At 40.0% G+C, this 16,679-nt stretch overlaps 1 protein-coding gene and 1 non-coding gene across 4 annotated transcripts in view; one reads left to right on the top strand and one right to left on the bottom strand.

Annotated features, from left to right (window-relative positions):
• The window catches only part of CTNNA2 (catenin alpha 2), a 1,136,278-nt gene that overhangs the window by 999,791 nt on the left and 119,808 nt on the right, over positions 1 to 16,679 (bottom strand). The window lies entirely within an intron of this gene.
• Positions 10,082 to 10,184, top strand: LOC132213999 (U6 spliceosomal RNA). The gene has a single exon (XR_009448107.1). It is a non-coding gene; the product is annotated as a U6 spliceosomal RNA (small nuclear RNA).

The following is a 16,679-nucleotide window of genomic DNA, read 5'->3' on the forward strand; positions in this document are numbered from 1 at the left end:
ACCCTCCCCCTTTCTGCCTAAGAGATTAAGATTGAACAGCCTGCTCCATGAAGGGACTCAGCATATTCACCTTAGCATTAGATAGAAAGGCTCCCAAAGGAAGCTTGCCAACTGCATCCCCCATGTCCCATTGTTTCTGGGTTGCCTCGCAGGAATTTGCCTGCAAGTATGTTGCTCCTTTTACCTATCTGTAATTTGCCTACTATTCCCCATCACCACCCTCATTCTCCTTTGTTAAAAATGGCCTATAGCCTTAACTGGTCTGGCTCAGTGGATAGAGCATTGGCCTGCGGACTTAAGGGTCCCAGGTTCGATTCCGGTCAAGGGCATGTACCTTGGTTTCGGGCACATCCCCAGTGGGGAGTGTGCAGGAGGCAGCTGATCGATGTTTCTAACTCTCTATCCCTCTCCCTTCCTCTCTGTAAAAAATCAATAAAATATATATTTAAAAAGATGGCCTATAAACTTCAACGGCCTAATGCTTTATGGAGTCTCATTATGGATGGCACCCCTGACTGTGCATTCACGTAGTAAACTTTGGATATTTCTCCTGTTAATCTGTCTCTGTTAATTTGGTTATTAGCCCAGAACTTATTATTAGAATAACTTAGAAAGTGGGAGGAAAATTTATATTTTTGCCCCCACAATGAGCCTCAAATTGACACTACACATCTGTACAAGTAATGGAGTCTGTTTTGCTCACAATACATTTTTTTCTCAATGATGTGATTTTTTTTAAAGTACATATTTTATTTGCTTTATGTAGGGAGACTTAGAATACTGACTGGACACAGTGAGAGTGAAAAACAGAGGTTGGAAGAAAACAAACCCGTACATCAATTTTACAAGCCCTCAGCTATTTCATCTCTGAGGTTTTCGTCTTGAAAAATATCAAATTGCATATCCATGAAAGGGGGTAATACAGCCTACATGGCAATACCTTAGATAATTTCAGACTCCGTGAGGGTAAGGAAGAGGCGTGGCTTACAATGCTAGAAGCCAGTTGCCATTAACAACAGAAACAACAACAAAAAAGCAAAACCTGACAAAAAGAGTAAAGCAAGTTCCCTTACGAGCAGCAAAGGGTCAAGTGCCTTGTTCCCTTGGACATTGTCCTGAACAGAAAACCTCTCGAGGTTGGCCATGCCAAGGAATGCCTTCATATGACAAGTACGCTAACGTAGTCCATAACTCACTGCAGAAATCCCCCTGTCCAGATATTCCTGGAACAGGTCTTTTGAACCACCTGCCTCACCTTTCTGAGTTCTCACCATCCCTTTCACAATGGTCCTTTGGCCAAGGAATGGTCCAGGATGCTCTCAAGTTGCTAGGGACCATCTCAACCTCAAGGGCTTTAGCTTCAGATTCGTTCCCTTCACCAACACTGAGCACTATTACCAGCAAACTCTGTGAGGCTCTATCAGATGACAAGCTAGCTTCTGTTGACAGGCAAATTCAGAAGAAGTTAATGACTACTAGTGGGTCCACTCGCCTATCTCCACATTTAATATGTTGAGCCAGTTACTTAAACTAAGCCTCTATTTCACCCTTTCTATTATATTATTATATAATAATCTTATATAGTTCATGAATTTGTTCTGAGAATCAGTGAAATAATTACACATGAAAAATGTGATTATTTTTTTTCTTTGCAATGATGACTGACTTATTATGATTTAGCCAATTTGAGGACTCATTGCGGTGGGGTTCAATGGAGATCCCACAAGACAAGATGTTTGAAAACGGAGCTTTGATGAGAAAATAAGAGACATGAGAAAGAGAGAATTTTCTAATATCCTTCAGCATTTGTCCTAACCGGTTTGGTTCAGTGGATAGAGCGTCAGTCTGCAGCCTGAAGGATCCCAGGTTCGATTTCAGTCAAGAACATGTACCTTGGTTTCGGGCAGATCCCCAGTAGGGAGTGTGCAGGAGGCAGCTGATCGATGTTTCTCTCTCATCAGTGTTCCTCTCTATCCCTCTCCTTTCTTTTCTGTAAAAAGTCAATAAAATATATATTTTTAAATAAAATAAATTTAAAAATAAAATTCTTCAGCCATTTCAAGAATGAGGCCTGGAAACACTGAATCATACTGCTTCTGCCATGAGTAATAATAATACTGGCTAATGACTGGCAATATTATGATTCCCAATTACAGATAGGGAAATTGAGGCATAAAATAATTAAGAAAGTTACTCAAGATCACAAAATTTGAAAATAAACTGCCTGGCTATAGAGAATGGCATAACCACTAGGCTTTATGTTTCTAAAGAATAATCCTTAGGCTTAAGTCCATGCAGGCATCGCCATGGGGCTCTGGACCATGGCAGGAAGATAGAGATAGGGACAGGAATAAAAAACAGGAGCCAGCCCCTCTGGAGAATGAGAGCAAGAGGGAAAGAGGAGCGACACAAAGGAATGTTAGGTACGATTAGAGAGACACAGATGGCAGGTTCCCTGATACACATGCAGACCTTGTGGGAAATGGGGCTTCACTTCCTGGTGACACAGGGAGGTCTTGAGTTCAGATTCCTCCAGCCACCTTTGGTGCCACGTGGTGAGAATGGGAAGCTGGCTGTGATGCTGGGCCATCAAGTAAGCAACACAGCACCCAGGCAAAGACACCAGAAATACTCTATGGTGAACTATTCCAAATAAGCAGAATTTTGGCCCCTTCGTGTTACACTTGTGAATATGTTTCAGTACATGGTAAAGAGGACTTTGCAGATATAATTTAGGTTCCTAACCACTGGATCTTAAAATAGGGAGATGATGCCCTGGACAGCGTGGTTGGAACATTGGTCTGCACACTGAAGGTTTGCTGGTTCAATTTCCGGTTAGGGGCACATGCCTGCATTGCAGGTTCAATCCAGGTTTTTTCTTCTTCTTCTTCTTCTTCTTCTTCTTCTTCTTCTTCTTCTTCTTCTTCTTCTTCTTCTTCTTCTTCTTCTTCTTCTTCTTCTTCTTCTTCTTCTTCTTCTTCTTCTTCTTCTTCTTCTTCTTCTTCTTCTTCTTCTTCTTCTTCTTCTTCTTCTTCTTCTTCTTCTTCTTCTTCTTCTTCTTCTTCTTCTTCTTCTTCTTCTTCTTCTTCTTCTTCTTCTTCTTCTTCTTCTTCTTCTTCTTCTTCTTCTTCTTCTTCTTCTTCTTCTTCTTCTTCTTCTTCTTCTTCTTCTTCTTCTTCTTCTTCTTCTTCTTCTTCTTCTTCTTCTTCTTCTTCTTCTTCTTCTTCTTCTTCTTCTTCTTCTTCTTCTTCTTCTTCTTCTTCTTCTTCTTCTTCTTCTCTCTCTCTCTCTCTCTCTCTCTCTCTCTCTCTCTCTCTCTCTCTCTCTCTCCGTCCACCTCTGTCTCTTTCTCTTCACCTCCCCCTCTCCCTTCTACTCTCTCTAAAAATAAATGGGAAAAATATCCTCAGGTGAGGATTAACAAAATAAAATAAGAAGAGGATCCTGGATTACCCATTACCCAGGTGGTATTTTTACCCAGGGTAAAATTGATTCCTTAAAAATACCTTCCTCCTATGTATGGATAGAAGTGAAGTGATTAGGGAGATGCATCAAACAAGGCCATTGGGTGAAACAGAAGAGGAAGGCAGAGTGACTGGAGCGTGAGAAGAACCTGACCCGCTGTTGCTACAAGGAGCCACATAGAGAGGAATATGGGTAGATTCTGGGAACTAAAGCAGACCCTGGCTGACAGTCAAGGAAAGAAACAGGACCTGAGTCTTACAGCCACCAGGCATTGAATTCGGCCAAAAACCTGAATGAACTTGGAAGTGGATTCTTGGAAGCGCCTCCTCCAGTAAACAACACAGCCCCCTCCACACCTGGGTCTCAGCCTTGTGAGAAGCTAAGCCAGCCGTGGGCAAACTACGGCCCGTGGAAATGAATAAAAAAAAAAATAAATAAATAAAAAAGACCGTACCCTTTTATGTAATGATGTTTACTTTGAATTTATATTAGTTCACACAAACACTCCATCCATGCTTTTGTTCCGGCCCTCTGGTCCAGTTTAAGAACCCATTGTGGCCCTCGAGTCAAAAAGTTTGCCCACCCCTGGAGAGGAGCCCAAGAGTCTGCCTCGGTTTCTGACCTACAGAGACTACCCGCTGATACATTATGTTGTTTTCTGCTGCTAAGTTTGTGGGTAATTTTTTCAGCAGAAATAGAAAACTAATACAGGTGGCTCTCACATTTGCATGTACATCACGACAGCCTTGAGGACGTGTTCACACGCAAACTATTGGAACCCATCCATAGAGTTTCTGATTCATTAGGTCTGGGGTGAATCTGAGAATCTGCATTTGTTTTTTTGTTTTTGTTTTTGTTTTTGTTTTTCTTCATTTTTTAACAAGTTCCCATCTAATGCTGATACTACTGGTCCAGGAATCACACTTTGAGAATCACTGTTGTAAACACAGACCACTGCCACGCATGCCAGCAGGGGAGCAGTGATCAGGATGAGCATCTGTGTGAAAACACCTCTCTTGTTATTACAATTATCACTGTAATTGTTGTTGTTTCACATTCTGAAAGTTACTTATGCTTTTTGCGGATCCAATGCCTTGAAGTGTTTCTCAAGGGGGAAGTACAATGCCACAGCAAAATCACACAAGGTTTTCAATCGCACGTGCAGTAGCCCCCAGTCTCCCCAGAAGTTCCAAAAGCTCTCCAAGAGATAACTTTTGTTTTCTTTTTTTCCTCACCTGAGGATATGCTTTGTATTGATTTTAGAGAGAGGAAGGGGAGAGAGAGAGAGAGAAACATCAATGTAACAGAGAAACATCAATCGGCTGCCTCCTGTACATGCCCCTACAGGGGATCAAACCCACAACCCCCAGGTATGTGCCCTGACCGGGTATCGAACCTGCAACCTTTCTGTGTATGGAATGATGCTCCAATCAACCGAGCCACACCAGCCAGAGACGCTTTTCTTGTTAGACTCACCACCATGGTAGTGATCACTGTGAAGAATGTAAAAGCAGGGGTCAAGAAATACTTGCCTAATAGCGAATAAATGTTCCCAAAGAAACTGTATTCCTATATAACAGGAAGTTAGTTGAGAGCTACAAAAATAAATCTTCCAAATATTTTATCTGAAGTACAATAGCACTTCCAATTTTCTGTTGTTAGTACAAAAAGGTACCTCTAATAATCAGGTACCCAATCGTAAGAGGGTTTTTTTCCTACAGTTGAGTATACATGACTGTAGGCATCACAGGCAGGAGAGGAAATTGAGAAACAAAGGCAGCGAAGGAGACATTTGATTATCCTTCAGATATCCCTAGAGAGGAAAGGACACCCTGGTTCCCACCAGAATATGCTTCCCTGCAACAGAAGAGGTGTAAATGGAGAGGGAGAGAGGGATGTTGGACACTCTTCCTGGTGGTACCCTGAGTATGGAAATGGCCTAACCTAATGGCCTAACTATGGACAAGTCCTGCTTCTTACTTTCCTCCATAACTCTGTGAATCTAAGCTCATTTTCTCTTACTCTGACTATAAAAAGGCAGCACATTGCTCATCAAGGTCCTCTACATAATAACCATTCAAAGCCCTGGCTTGTGAACTGAGAGGTGACCTGAATGCAAGTTCCTGCTGCAATTAGAGGATCCATCACCATTTTTATTCAAAATTGAAGGGCTGTGTAATTTCCAACTGTTCCTCATTATCTGCAGAGGAAGGGGGTAGGGCAATTATCTCTGCTATGATGAAAGAAAAGCTTAACACTACCATCAAGTGTTAAAATATCTGCAAGACCTCTATTTATGATAAACCTTTTCTAAAAAAAAACACTGCAGAACAAAATATCATTCTAATAATTTCAAAAGGCTGTAATAGCACTTCACCTCTAAGCATAAATCCCTCCTAAAGCACACCTTAATTTTTTGAAAAGCACATATTAAGTAAGTATCAAACTATTATATCTTCTTCAAAGCATCTTATGTCTTCTATCCAAATAAACAAAACTGCACGAAAAAAAGCAGTATACGAAGAAAGATCCCAGACTCAAGACTTTCAGGATGACAACTTTAGACTAATAATACATAGCCTAGAGCTTGCTGATTAAAAAAGAAATAACTATGTCCATATCTTACTGAAATGGGTTTTTATACTTACAATAGCATACTCATAAAATTTAAAACTATGTGCTAACTTAATAGAAACTCACTACTCCAGGAGAATGTTAATAGAAACGCAGCAATTTTAAATTCAAAATGAAAGCTGGTATCTATCAAACTCATTTGCTTGCTTTTCGCTACATTCATAGCCTCATCATTTACTATAAATTCATTTTGGAGCATAAAGAGACTCAATCTACTCCTAAATTATGGCTTCTTTTCCACTGGGGTATGAACATAAGTGGTAACCAGGCAGAAAGGGCTTATGCTATGTGCAATGTTAACTTTCCAAAGTCCCACCAGGGGCACAGTTTTTCAAAATATACTTGACCACCTGGCAGGCATGGCTCAGCAGTTGAGCGTCGACCTATGAAACATGAGGTCACGGTTTGATTCCCAGTCAGGACATACGCCCAGGTTGTGGGCTCGATCCCCAGTGTTCTGGGGATCAGGATGTGTTCTCATCATTGATGTTTCTTGCTCTCTCTCCTTCTGCCTTCCTCTCTGAAATCAATAAAAAATATATTTAAAAATAAAATAAAGAATGCCCTGTGTCTTTTATTAAATAAATAAATAATAAATACATATATACATACATACAAAATATACTTGACCAATGGTTAACTAGCATTGTTCTACCAGTCTATTATTCTTCAGCAACAATGCAATTCAGAACTGGGCAATAGATTTTAAAAACTGAAAATAAAAACTGTTAATATTTCAAACAGCGTATTCTGAAGATTTATCTTTATAGTCCAAAAGTAATTTCAAACTATTTAATTGGAACACAGCTCCTTTGGCAATTAATTTAGCCTGTGTCCTTCTAACCTCCTGTAAATTAGAACTCCACAGGCAATAACTATGCAACTCTAATCTTCAACAGGATCTCAACATTTCATATTCAGATTACAGCAAAATAACCACCAAATTGCTCTCATTATCTTTTGCTCTTTAGTATAATTCACTCCAAACTACTTATCTGAAACATTCTTTTTCTAGGAGAACCAAGATGATTACTTAACTCTCTTCTCCAATAAGTCCTGAGTTCTCTTTGTAACAGGTCCTATTTGTAAGAAGGCCAAACTCAACATCTGACCATGGTCTATTAGATTGTATTTCTTTTAACATAAGTCATCTGCTTCAATCAGGTTTGGACCACATTATAACTCAGGGTTCATACTGCTTCTCAAAGTCCCCACCGGGGACACCTTCCTTTTCCTCCTCCAATATCCAAATACTGACATTCTCACCCTTAAATTCCTACTGGATTGTACAATCAGTTACAAAAGATCTTACTTATTCTTCACTGGCTCATTCTTAAGAATTGTCATTACATAACCCACTCGATTACAAACTCAGCAGGGCACAAATGAAGGTCTTTGGTTTGTTTCTATCACCTGTAGAATACAGGCATCAGAACCTTCATAACTGATTACGCATACACATATAAAACATGACTCAAAGAGCTAATTCTTTTCAAGTATCCATTTTTGTCTTTTCAATAGTGGGATCCATTTCCTAGAGAGTAATGGTTTTAATCAAAACAAAAAGTGGTTTTCCTTCCTCAGAATACCTTCAATACTAGAAGAGAAGACAAATCCTATATGTTCCAATTCTTCCTTCCTTCATCCACTTACCCTTCCATTCTTTCATTCATTCATTCAGTGCACGTGAACTAGCCACCCAATGTGTTTGAGGCCCAGGTTGGTGCTATGGAAAACATCAATGCTGAATGGTGAGATAAAACTTGCTCTCACTCATCAGTTTGGAAAAGCACGAACCATCCACCAAGAGAGGAGTGCTCTGAGAGTGAGCTCAGCTGGGGGTGGGCAACAGTAGGGCCAAAACCTTCCATTTCAACTTGGCACTTAGGTCAGGTGATAAAGAGATAACCAGCAGCACAAAATTTTGCAGGTACTGATGGAGTGATATTATGCAATAAAATGGTGAAATAACCAATGCCTTCTAAACTGCTGCTGGAAAAATGCTGAAAAACAAAAATGAGCAAGATTATGAAAAAAATTCAAGTAACCCAAGGATGGGGGGTCAAGAAGTCGAAGTAATCAGAATATTAAGATACAACATAAAGGCCCTGCTGGTTACTCAATTGGTTAGAGAGCCCTCCTGATACACCAAGGTTGTGGGTTTGATCCCCAGTCGGTCAGGGCACACACAGGAATCAATCAATGAATGTATAAATAGATGGGACAAAAAAATCATCAATGTTTCTCTCTCTCCCTCCCTCTCTTGCTCTAAAAAGATAAATCAATAAAACATTTTTAAAAGGTATAACATAAAGAAACAAAAGCAGATATTTGGGTAAGAGCTACTGTATATTGTTAGTGATTGTAAGAATACTTCGTACTTAAGACCTTTGTTTAAGCAAGCTCTAGTGGAGTACTGTATTTTATTTTAAAATTCGTTAAATCCATACATGTGCTGATCAGCTAATAAGGAATAAAGTTGCAGAAACTCACAGAGGAATAATAATATAAACCAACACAACCATGCTTCTTTCAGTTTCCCACGGAAAATGGCTTCTTCACCGGGTCTAACAGGAACCGATACTGCTGTGCGTCTGCTGGCAGCTCAGAATACCTTGGGAGATGATTTGCCTGCATTGTGCTATCCTTGCCCCTTGCAAGTGAATTGCCAGACCTGAAAGGCCATAACACATAATAGCATTTACATGTGTTTAGAAGTCTTCTATAGTGAGGACTGATATTTCAGCACCAGTGGTACTCAGCCTATAGAACCCCTGGTAAATCACCTTATCAAGCCCGTTGATATAAAAAGTCGTATGTGAAAAAGGAAAACAATAACCCAGGTTTCCTTCTGCTCCTCTGTGACATTTCATTTTAGGCTCATGGGCCAGAAAAGACCTCAGGTGATATATTTTTGTAAATACAAAAATAAAATGCATCCTGGTATTTAGAAAATGCAAATGGGGCACGTAAAATATGTACACCTGGAGGTAGCCGTGCTTTCCATTCAGTTCAGGATATTTGCATTCACAACAGCAAAGATCTCACTGAACACTCCTGCTCACTGGCTAAAGTGTGTTACTGTTAGTATTGTACAGACAAGGCAATTAAAACGCAAGGCCGTTAAGTCACTTTCCCAAGGTTAATGGAATTCAACCAGGATTTGTCTCAAAGTGCAATGCAACTTCCCTCGGTTAAGTACTTTATTTTGCAGATAGTCTCAGGGGCAGGCAAGTTAAGAAAACGTACAGTTTCAAGTAGCATCAGAGAAATATGTGGACAACAGATACTAGTGGATTGTTTAAGGTAACTAAAGCACCTGGGACCGTTCTGACCTTTCAGGTTGTCAGAGAAGAACAGATCTTTCTAGCTGGCATCTTTAGCAACTCTCTCAAGATACAAGTGGACAGACAATGGATCCAGTTCAATATGGCAATTCTTCAGTTCAAGCAAGTTTTTTTTTTTTTTAAAAAAAGCCTTTATCAAATAAATAACTACATATTCATCCATCATATTCTCTCTGAGGTGACCCGCATCACCTCAGGCGACCCCTTCGCAAATTCATCAGATCTTTTCCCACCTTCACCTGTTTCCCTTTTGCCTTATTGAAAATGGAGCTTATTTCTTCTTCCCTGCCCCCCATTCTTGTCTGCCTTCTTATGACTCACTCTATCATTCATAGCCTCCACTTTGGATCCTCAATGTTTCCCCCTTTTCTGGCTCAGTCTAGTCAGTGGAAAGTCTTGTCCAACTGAAAAAATGAAAACAAAAAGCCCTCTCCATCCTATTCCTCTCTTGACATCCTATACTTCCCCTCCCCTTCCCAGCCTGGCTTCTTGAAAGGATAGTCCATATTGTTCATTCTACCTCCTCACCCATTACCCATCCCACACCAATCTGGCTACTGCCCTCACCAGTCCACTGAAATTAGCCTTGCGAAGTTACAAATGATCTCCTCGCTGCTTAATTCAGTGGACACCATATGCTTCACCAGCTTATGTGCTAAAATTGGAAAGATGAGGAGAAGATCATCATGGTCTCTGGGAAAGAATGACAAGCAAATGCATGCAGTGTCTCATATTTTTATAGTAGGAACTCATTTTGTTTTACATAGACCTATCTCTAAATAGAGTATAGATTTGCATATAGAAAGAGTCTGGGAAGATATATATTGAAAATTTAACAGAAGTTATGCTGTTGGGGTGGTGGGATTTAGGTCAATCCTTAAGTTGCACATAATTATATATGCATATGTATTTATATATGTTTGTGTATATATGTACATATATTAAACTTATATAATGATCACATATTCCATACCTAAATAAAAATTTAAAAATATATCATCTCAAAATATCCAATGGCCCCTTTTCACTTCTTATCTTGACATCTCAGTGGTATTTGACAATATTCACCATGTCCTATATCCTTGGCTTTAAGGATATCACTCTCTCTTAGTCTTCCATCAACCTCTTGGCATCCTGTTCTTCGTCTTCTTGTCAACCTCCTCTTCTATTCCCATGCCCTTTATGTTAGTCCTCTAAACTCCATCACTGTCCTTTGTCTCTCCCTGTTCTACACACAGTCTCTGGGTGGTCTCATTCATGTCAAAGGCTTACAATTATGCTGAAAACTCCCACATCTATTTCTCTAGCTCAGAGCTCCTGCCTCAATTCCAGCTTCCTCTATGCAACCCTTTACAAGGTTTCCAAACACTTCAAAGCAACATCCTTGAAACTAAATTCATCATCTTTCACCCCAAATTGGTCCAACTCCTGTATTCATAGATCAATGAACAGAACCACTATCTATCAGGCTCTGTCAGAAATGTAGGTGTCATTTTTTCTTTCCTTTCTCTTACATCCTACATTGACAGGCTTATCAACTCTACTAAATTCTATCTCCAGTATCTCAAAAATGTCACTTCTTTTTTTGTCTGTCAACACCGCCTTAACGATGGGTCTCGTCATTTCTTCTTCCGATTATTGAAACAGCTTCTTTTGCCTTCAGTCTCAGCCCCTTCTATTCCCTCCTTTTATTCTTCAACCTTAGTGGGTTTTCTGAAATATGAATCACAGCATGTCACTCTGTTGAAAGTCTCTAATGACTCCCTTTGCCTAAGGATAAAGTTGCAATGATATTTACTGTCCTCCAGCATAGAGTTATTGCTCAGCATTCATCCACCTTGCATCTTAAGTCTTTGTGAACTCCAGATTTAGTGACCTGCTAGCTGTTCTCCAAACTTCTTATGCTTGGATGCCTTAAGCCTTTGCCCTGTCACTCCACCTACTGGGAAGCTTAATCCCCATTGTCAGTACTTGACTTTTCTCAGTTATCCTTTGAGAGTCAACTCAGGCATCATTTATTGACCTGCTCAGACCCAGCCTTGCTGTCACAGCACATCGTACTTCCTATACTGTGCTATACACATCACACACTATTTTAATTGTTCATTCATTTGTCTCTTTCATGTCAGGAGCTCACTAGAATGTTGAGCTCCTTCAGGTCAGGACTAAAAATGCAATACTTTTTGAATCAACATATAAGTATATGATTGGCATAAAACAGGCTTTTATAAAATTGGCACTGCTGGGCTGATGTGCTGTGAGGGAGATGGGAACCAGAGTCTCTTGAACAAATTTACCCACAAAATATTGCACTGTCATTCTTCAAAAGTGACTAAAGTAAATATAGGTGCATCTAAATGTATTTGCTCAACCCACTACTGACAGCTTAAAGAGCTCCAAATTCAGAAAGAGCTCCAGGAAAACGCTCAGAACTTGAATTAGAGCCATCCGTACCGACAAGCACCAGCTCCTTTTTGAGCAGGACTCTGCTGCAGGAGTGCTGTGATGGAACGCAGGGAACGCAGCACATGAAGCCGGAAACCCAGTTTCTCTTTATGTTTATGTCTTTACTCCCCAGCCACCCAAGTGGTCCCCTTGGCAACTCACCTGCCCTCATCTGAAATTGGAGGGCAGCAGCATCTGAAAGAACCAGATGGACTTTTGTATTCCCTTTAGCACTAAAATAAATAATTATCACAATTCAGAATGAATTCTTTTCAACAGATTACTTACAGGTTTTATAATACAAAACATGATATCTTCTGTACGATTATCTGAGGGATTAAGAGGTTCCTGAAAGACTACCAAGTCATCTTGGTTAACCAAATTTAAATACTATCTTTCAAGACCTCTCAGGAAGGCATGGCTCTTTAATGGATATCACTCCTTCCTCCTCTCTGACCAAAAACAGAAATGCATGAAATGTTCCTTTGACTAGATGAGAAACAGAGGAAAATGAATGGCCTTGAATTATATTTAAAGTATAATATAATTATTGGGAAAAATACTATACTGCACAGACATCTTCCTCCACTAAACCCCCTGAAGCGCACTGCACTTACTCTTAAACACAATCTCAATTTATTCAAATACTGGGTATCTGTAGGTTTGGGTCAGGGCTGGATCCTTCTCCATCCCAAGAAAGAGAATCATAACTATTCTCTGGCAATTGTGTGCAATTCTAAATAATTAGAATTTCTGCTCTGGCATTTTTTAGTTCAAGTTTGCATTTGGTCCCAAATGAGATCTGACAGCATGCACCTGGGGAGTTCTGGAAGAGAGACAGACATGGGACTCTTCCCTTCGCAGGATTGTTACTACATGTGACACTGCTGTGACAATGAGGGGAGATAATGACAACAGCGGAGGATAACAGAGTAGAAGGAAGAAAGGCACTTTGTTTTTTTATGACAATGATACATTCATTTAGCCAAGACTAAAACCATCCTGGCTTTACAAACAGGAAAGGCATACCTCCAGGATTATTGGGGGTTTGGCTCAAGATCACAATAAGTCAAATCATAAATTCATAATATATTTGGTAGTGGGGGGTTTTGCTCTCAGTTTGTAAAAACTGCAACACCTCCGAAGTACTATAAAATGAGGTAAGCTTATAAATATGATTTTATATTATTAGCAATCCAAACCCTCCTAACTGACATTATTACTGACTGTTTTCAAATAGCTTTCCTTGTGTTGAAATTGGTGGACTGGTGATAAATATGAATGTGGTCAACAAACTGCAGCCCACAAACTAAATCTGCCCACCTTCTGCTTTTGTCAATAAAGTATTATTAGAACACAGCCATTCTTTTTTTTTTTTTTTTTTTTGTATTGTCTATGGTTGCCTTCCTGCTACAATAGCAGAGTTGAGTAGTTGTGACAGAAAATGTATGGCTCTAGCTCACATGTGAAAATATTTAGTATCTGGCCCTTTACAGAAAAAGTTGGCCAGCCCCTACTCTATACCAGTAGAGCTTAACTGGGGACTGCATCAGTCAGATAATACTGGGATGTCCCAATAATTGTTTAATGTTGTACACAGTTGAAGTCCCACAGTACAAAGGATACCCCACCTAAAATGCTAATAGTGATTCTGTTGGGAACTACTAGTCATGCTCACTATTACAACCCTTAGTTAGCTGTATGCCATGTCTCAGGCCACATGAATTGGTTTTTCCATTGAACCTGCCACCACCAGTCTGATGGATTCACCAGCATAGGTAAACAGCAAAACAGAAGCATATCACTGAACATACTATTAATCCTCACATTTGTTGACCAATTAGAGAAATATATTTATCATCACTTTAAGGTATATTTTTATTTAGAATTTTCTGTTTGGGGACTTGTTTCAATGTAAACACAACATTCTAAGTTTTGTTCTAAAATAAGTTGGCTTTGCCCTGGCCAATGTGCTCAGTGGTTAGAGTGCCAGCTCAAGCTCCACATGGTCGCAGGTTCTGTCAAGGGCACATTCCTGGGTTGCAGGTTTGTTCCCTGCCCACCCCTCACCCCCCCACTCTCAGGGCAGAGTGTGTGTAGGAGGCAACCAGTCTATGTGTTTCTCTTACATGATGTTTCTCTCTCTCTCACTCCCTGCTCTCCCCCCCCCGCCATTTCTTTCCCACTCTGTCTGAAAAGCAATAGAAAAAATATCCTCAAGTAAGAATTAGCAAAAATAAATAAAGTAAGTTGGCTTTACACACAATTTTTATTGAAGTATAGTTTCTTGTAAGCTGATGAATTTTTAGGTGCCTTCTACTTTCGATTTTGCAGAGTGATTATAATTTCTTTGGAGTTACTTTTATACTAAGCAGTATTTTATAAATAATGATAATTATTCTAATTCTTGCTTTCATAAAAAGACCTAAAAATATATTCTTGGAAAGAACTAAATTAGCCTTATATAGAGATCTAAATGTGAAAAAACAAAACACATGCATCTGAAACTACTGCTCCTATTTCACAATCAAGAAATATATACCCTTAATTATATAGTCAGCTGAAACATGAAAATTAAAGAGGTTTAAAAAATATGTGAATTACAATGTAAGGGATATAAAACACATCTATCCTCAATGGAATACACCATATGTTCAGGAAAACATAATTTACCTGAAATTGTTATTTCATCCAAGGGATTACAAAAATAACAACTGGAAAAACCAGCTGAGACACTGCTTCAAGGAAGACTAGGTGGGGGAAGGAGTGAGTGGTTCAGAAAATGAGCCATTATAGAAAATAACCAGCCAGCACTTCAACTTTTCAGATTTGAGCTGATTGTTGTTTCCTACTCTGGAGAGTATACTCGGCAAAAAGAGGAAGGTATTGGGGTGCTCTGAACTTCCTAAGTCCCAACTATTTTTCCAGTTTACTAAATCCTTTTGTGTCTCTTAAGAGTTAGAATTTCTTGCCCTAACCAGTTTGGCTCAGTGGATAGAGCATCGGCCTGCAGACTGATAGGTCCCAGGTTCGATTCCAGTCAAGGGCATGTACCGTGGTTGCGGGCACATCCCCAGTGGGAGGCGTGCAGGAGGCAGCTGATCAATGTTTCTCCCACCGATGTTTCTAACTCTCTATCCCTCTCCCTTCCTCTCTGTAAAAAATCAATAAAATATATTTTTTAAAGAAGAGTTAGAATCTCTTGTATATTTATAAAACAAAACCACCTAAAGCTCTCCTAAATTTTCAAGAAAAAAGTGCCACCAACTCCTCTACTCTCTAAAATGGTTGCCCTGTATAAGCTGTGGCAAATGGCCCAGGAGAATGACAGCCGGCACCCAGAGGAATCAGGAAAGTAAACCTTTATTACACAGCGTTGCTAGTCCAGGGGACCCTGATCCAAAGCCTGCACTACCAATGTGGGGAGATTTTGATATATACAGCATATCTTCTTGTGGCGGGCCCACTGGGTGGGCTTTGCAGCTCCACCCCAGTCAGTTAGAATGGGGAAGTAAGATCACTGTTTAACTAGATACTGAACTAGGCTATAAGCCCCTAAAGTCGCCCCCCTATTTTCTTTCTCATATATATGAACCTGTTTGTTATGTACCAACTCCCTGGTTAAACAGCAAATATTACCAAGGTGCTTCCTGGGAGACATGCAGTGGCTCTGTGATGCTGAGCAGTGGGAAAACCATCGCAGCTTGGAGTCCAAGAAGAAATGACCCCACCCACACACAAGACATGTACACATCCCTCTCATGGGTCTACAGGACACGGATCCTACCTAACAAGCATGGCGCTGGCAGAGTGAATACCTGCAAAACTGCATACACACCTGAGTAGACATTTGGATGAACCGACAGATAAAAGCAAAATTAAGCCGAAGCCAGTTTGGCTCAGTGGATGGAGCATCGGCCTGCGGACTGAAGGGTCCCAGGTTCGATTCCGGTCGGGGGCATGTGCCTGGGTTGCAGGCATATCCCCAGTGGGAGGTGTGCAGGAGGCAGCTGATCGATGTTTCTGACTCTCTGTCTCTCTCCCTTCCTCTCTGTGAAAAATCAATAAAATATATATTTTTTTTTAAAAAAGCAAAATTAAGAGATAACACAGAAGGTGGACAGCATTATTAGCACAGCATATGGGAGAAAAGGTAAACCACCGAAATGCCCATGCTTAGAGGGAATGCTGAGGAAATACAACAGAGATACAAAGGAGCCTGAGAAAATGCAAAGAAAATGCAAAGAAAACAGAACAAAAAACCTGTCATGGTACTTGTCATGGTACACACAAAACAGGATCCCACAGGTTGGAGAAAAGAATTCAGCCAGGTCCGCAGCCTTCACAATGAAAGGTTTTAAGCAGTTTTCAGAAAGGAAGACGTGGAAACTCTTCCAAATACACTATAGATTACTCTTTCTTTATCTCTTAATGTGTGCTATAAAATAGGCATAAATCTCAGTTGAGAGACAAGCTCATCCATTTCAAAAAATTATTCTGGTTGTAGAAAGAAGCATAGTGTCCACCCACACAGCAACGTTGAATATGTGTACCTGGAGTCAGGGGCTCTATGTCGGCATCTCAATCAAGGTTCTAAGGCCCAAAGAGGCAAAAGTTAGGCAAGTGATGGCACTTTTATATTAGGTTTTTGAGTTACAGAAAATGATTCGTACTAACTGGAGAAAATATAGAAAATATTAACAGAAAAAAAAATTAGCTCAAATTCCACTCACACACTCAATACACTTTGATGTAGTTCATGCCAGACTATTCATCATAGAAAGTTTT

Source organism: Myotis daubentonii, chromosome 12, assembly GCF_963259705.1.
Source record: "Myotis daubentonii chromosome 12, mMyoDau2.1, whole genome shotgun sequence".
Taxonomy (NCBI): domain Eukaryota; kingdom Metazoa; phylum Chordata; class Mammalia; order Chiroptera; family Vespertilionidae; genus Myotis; species Myotis daubentonii.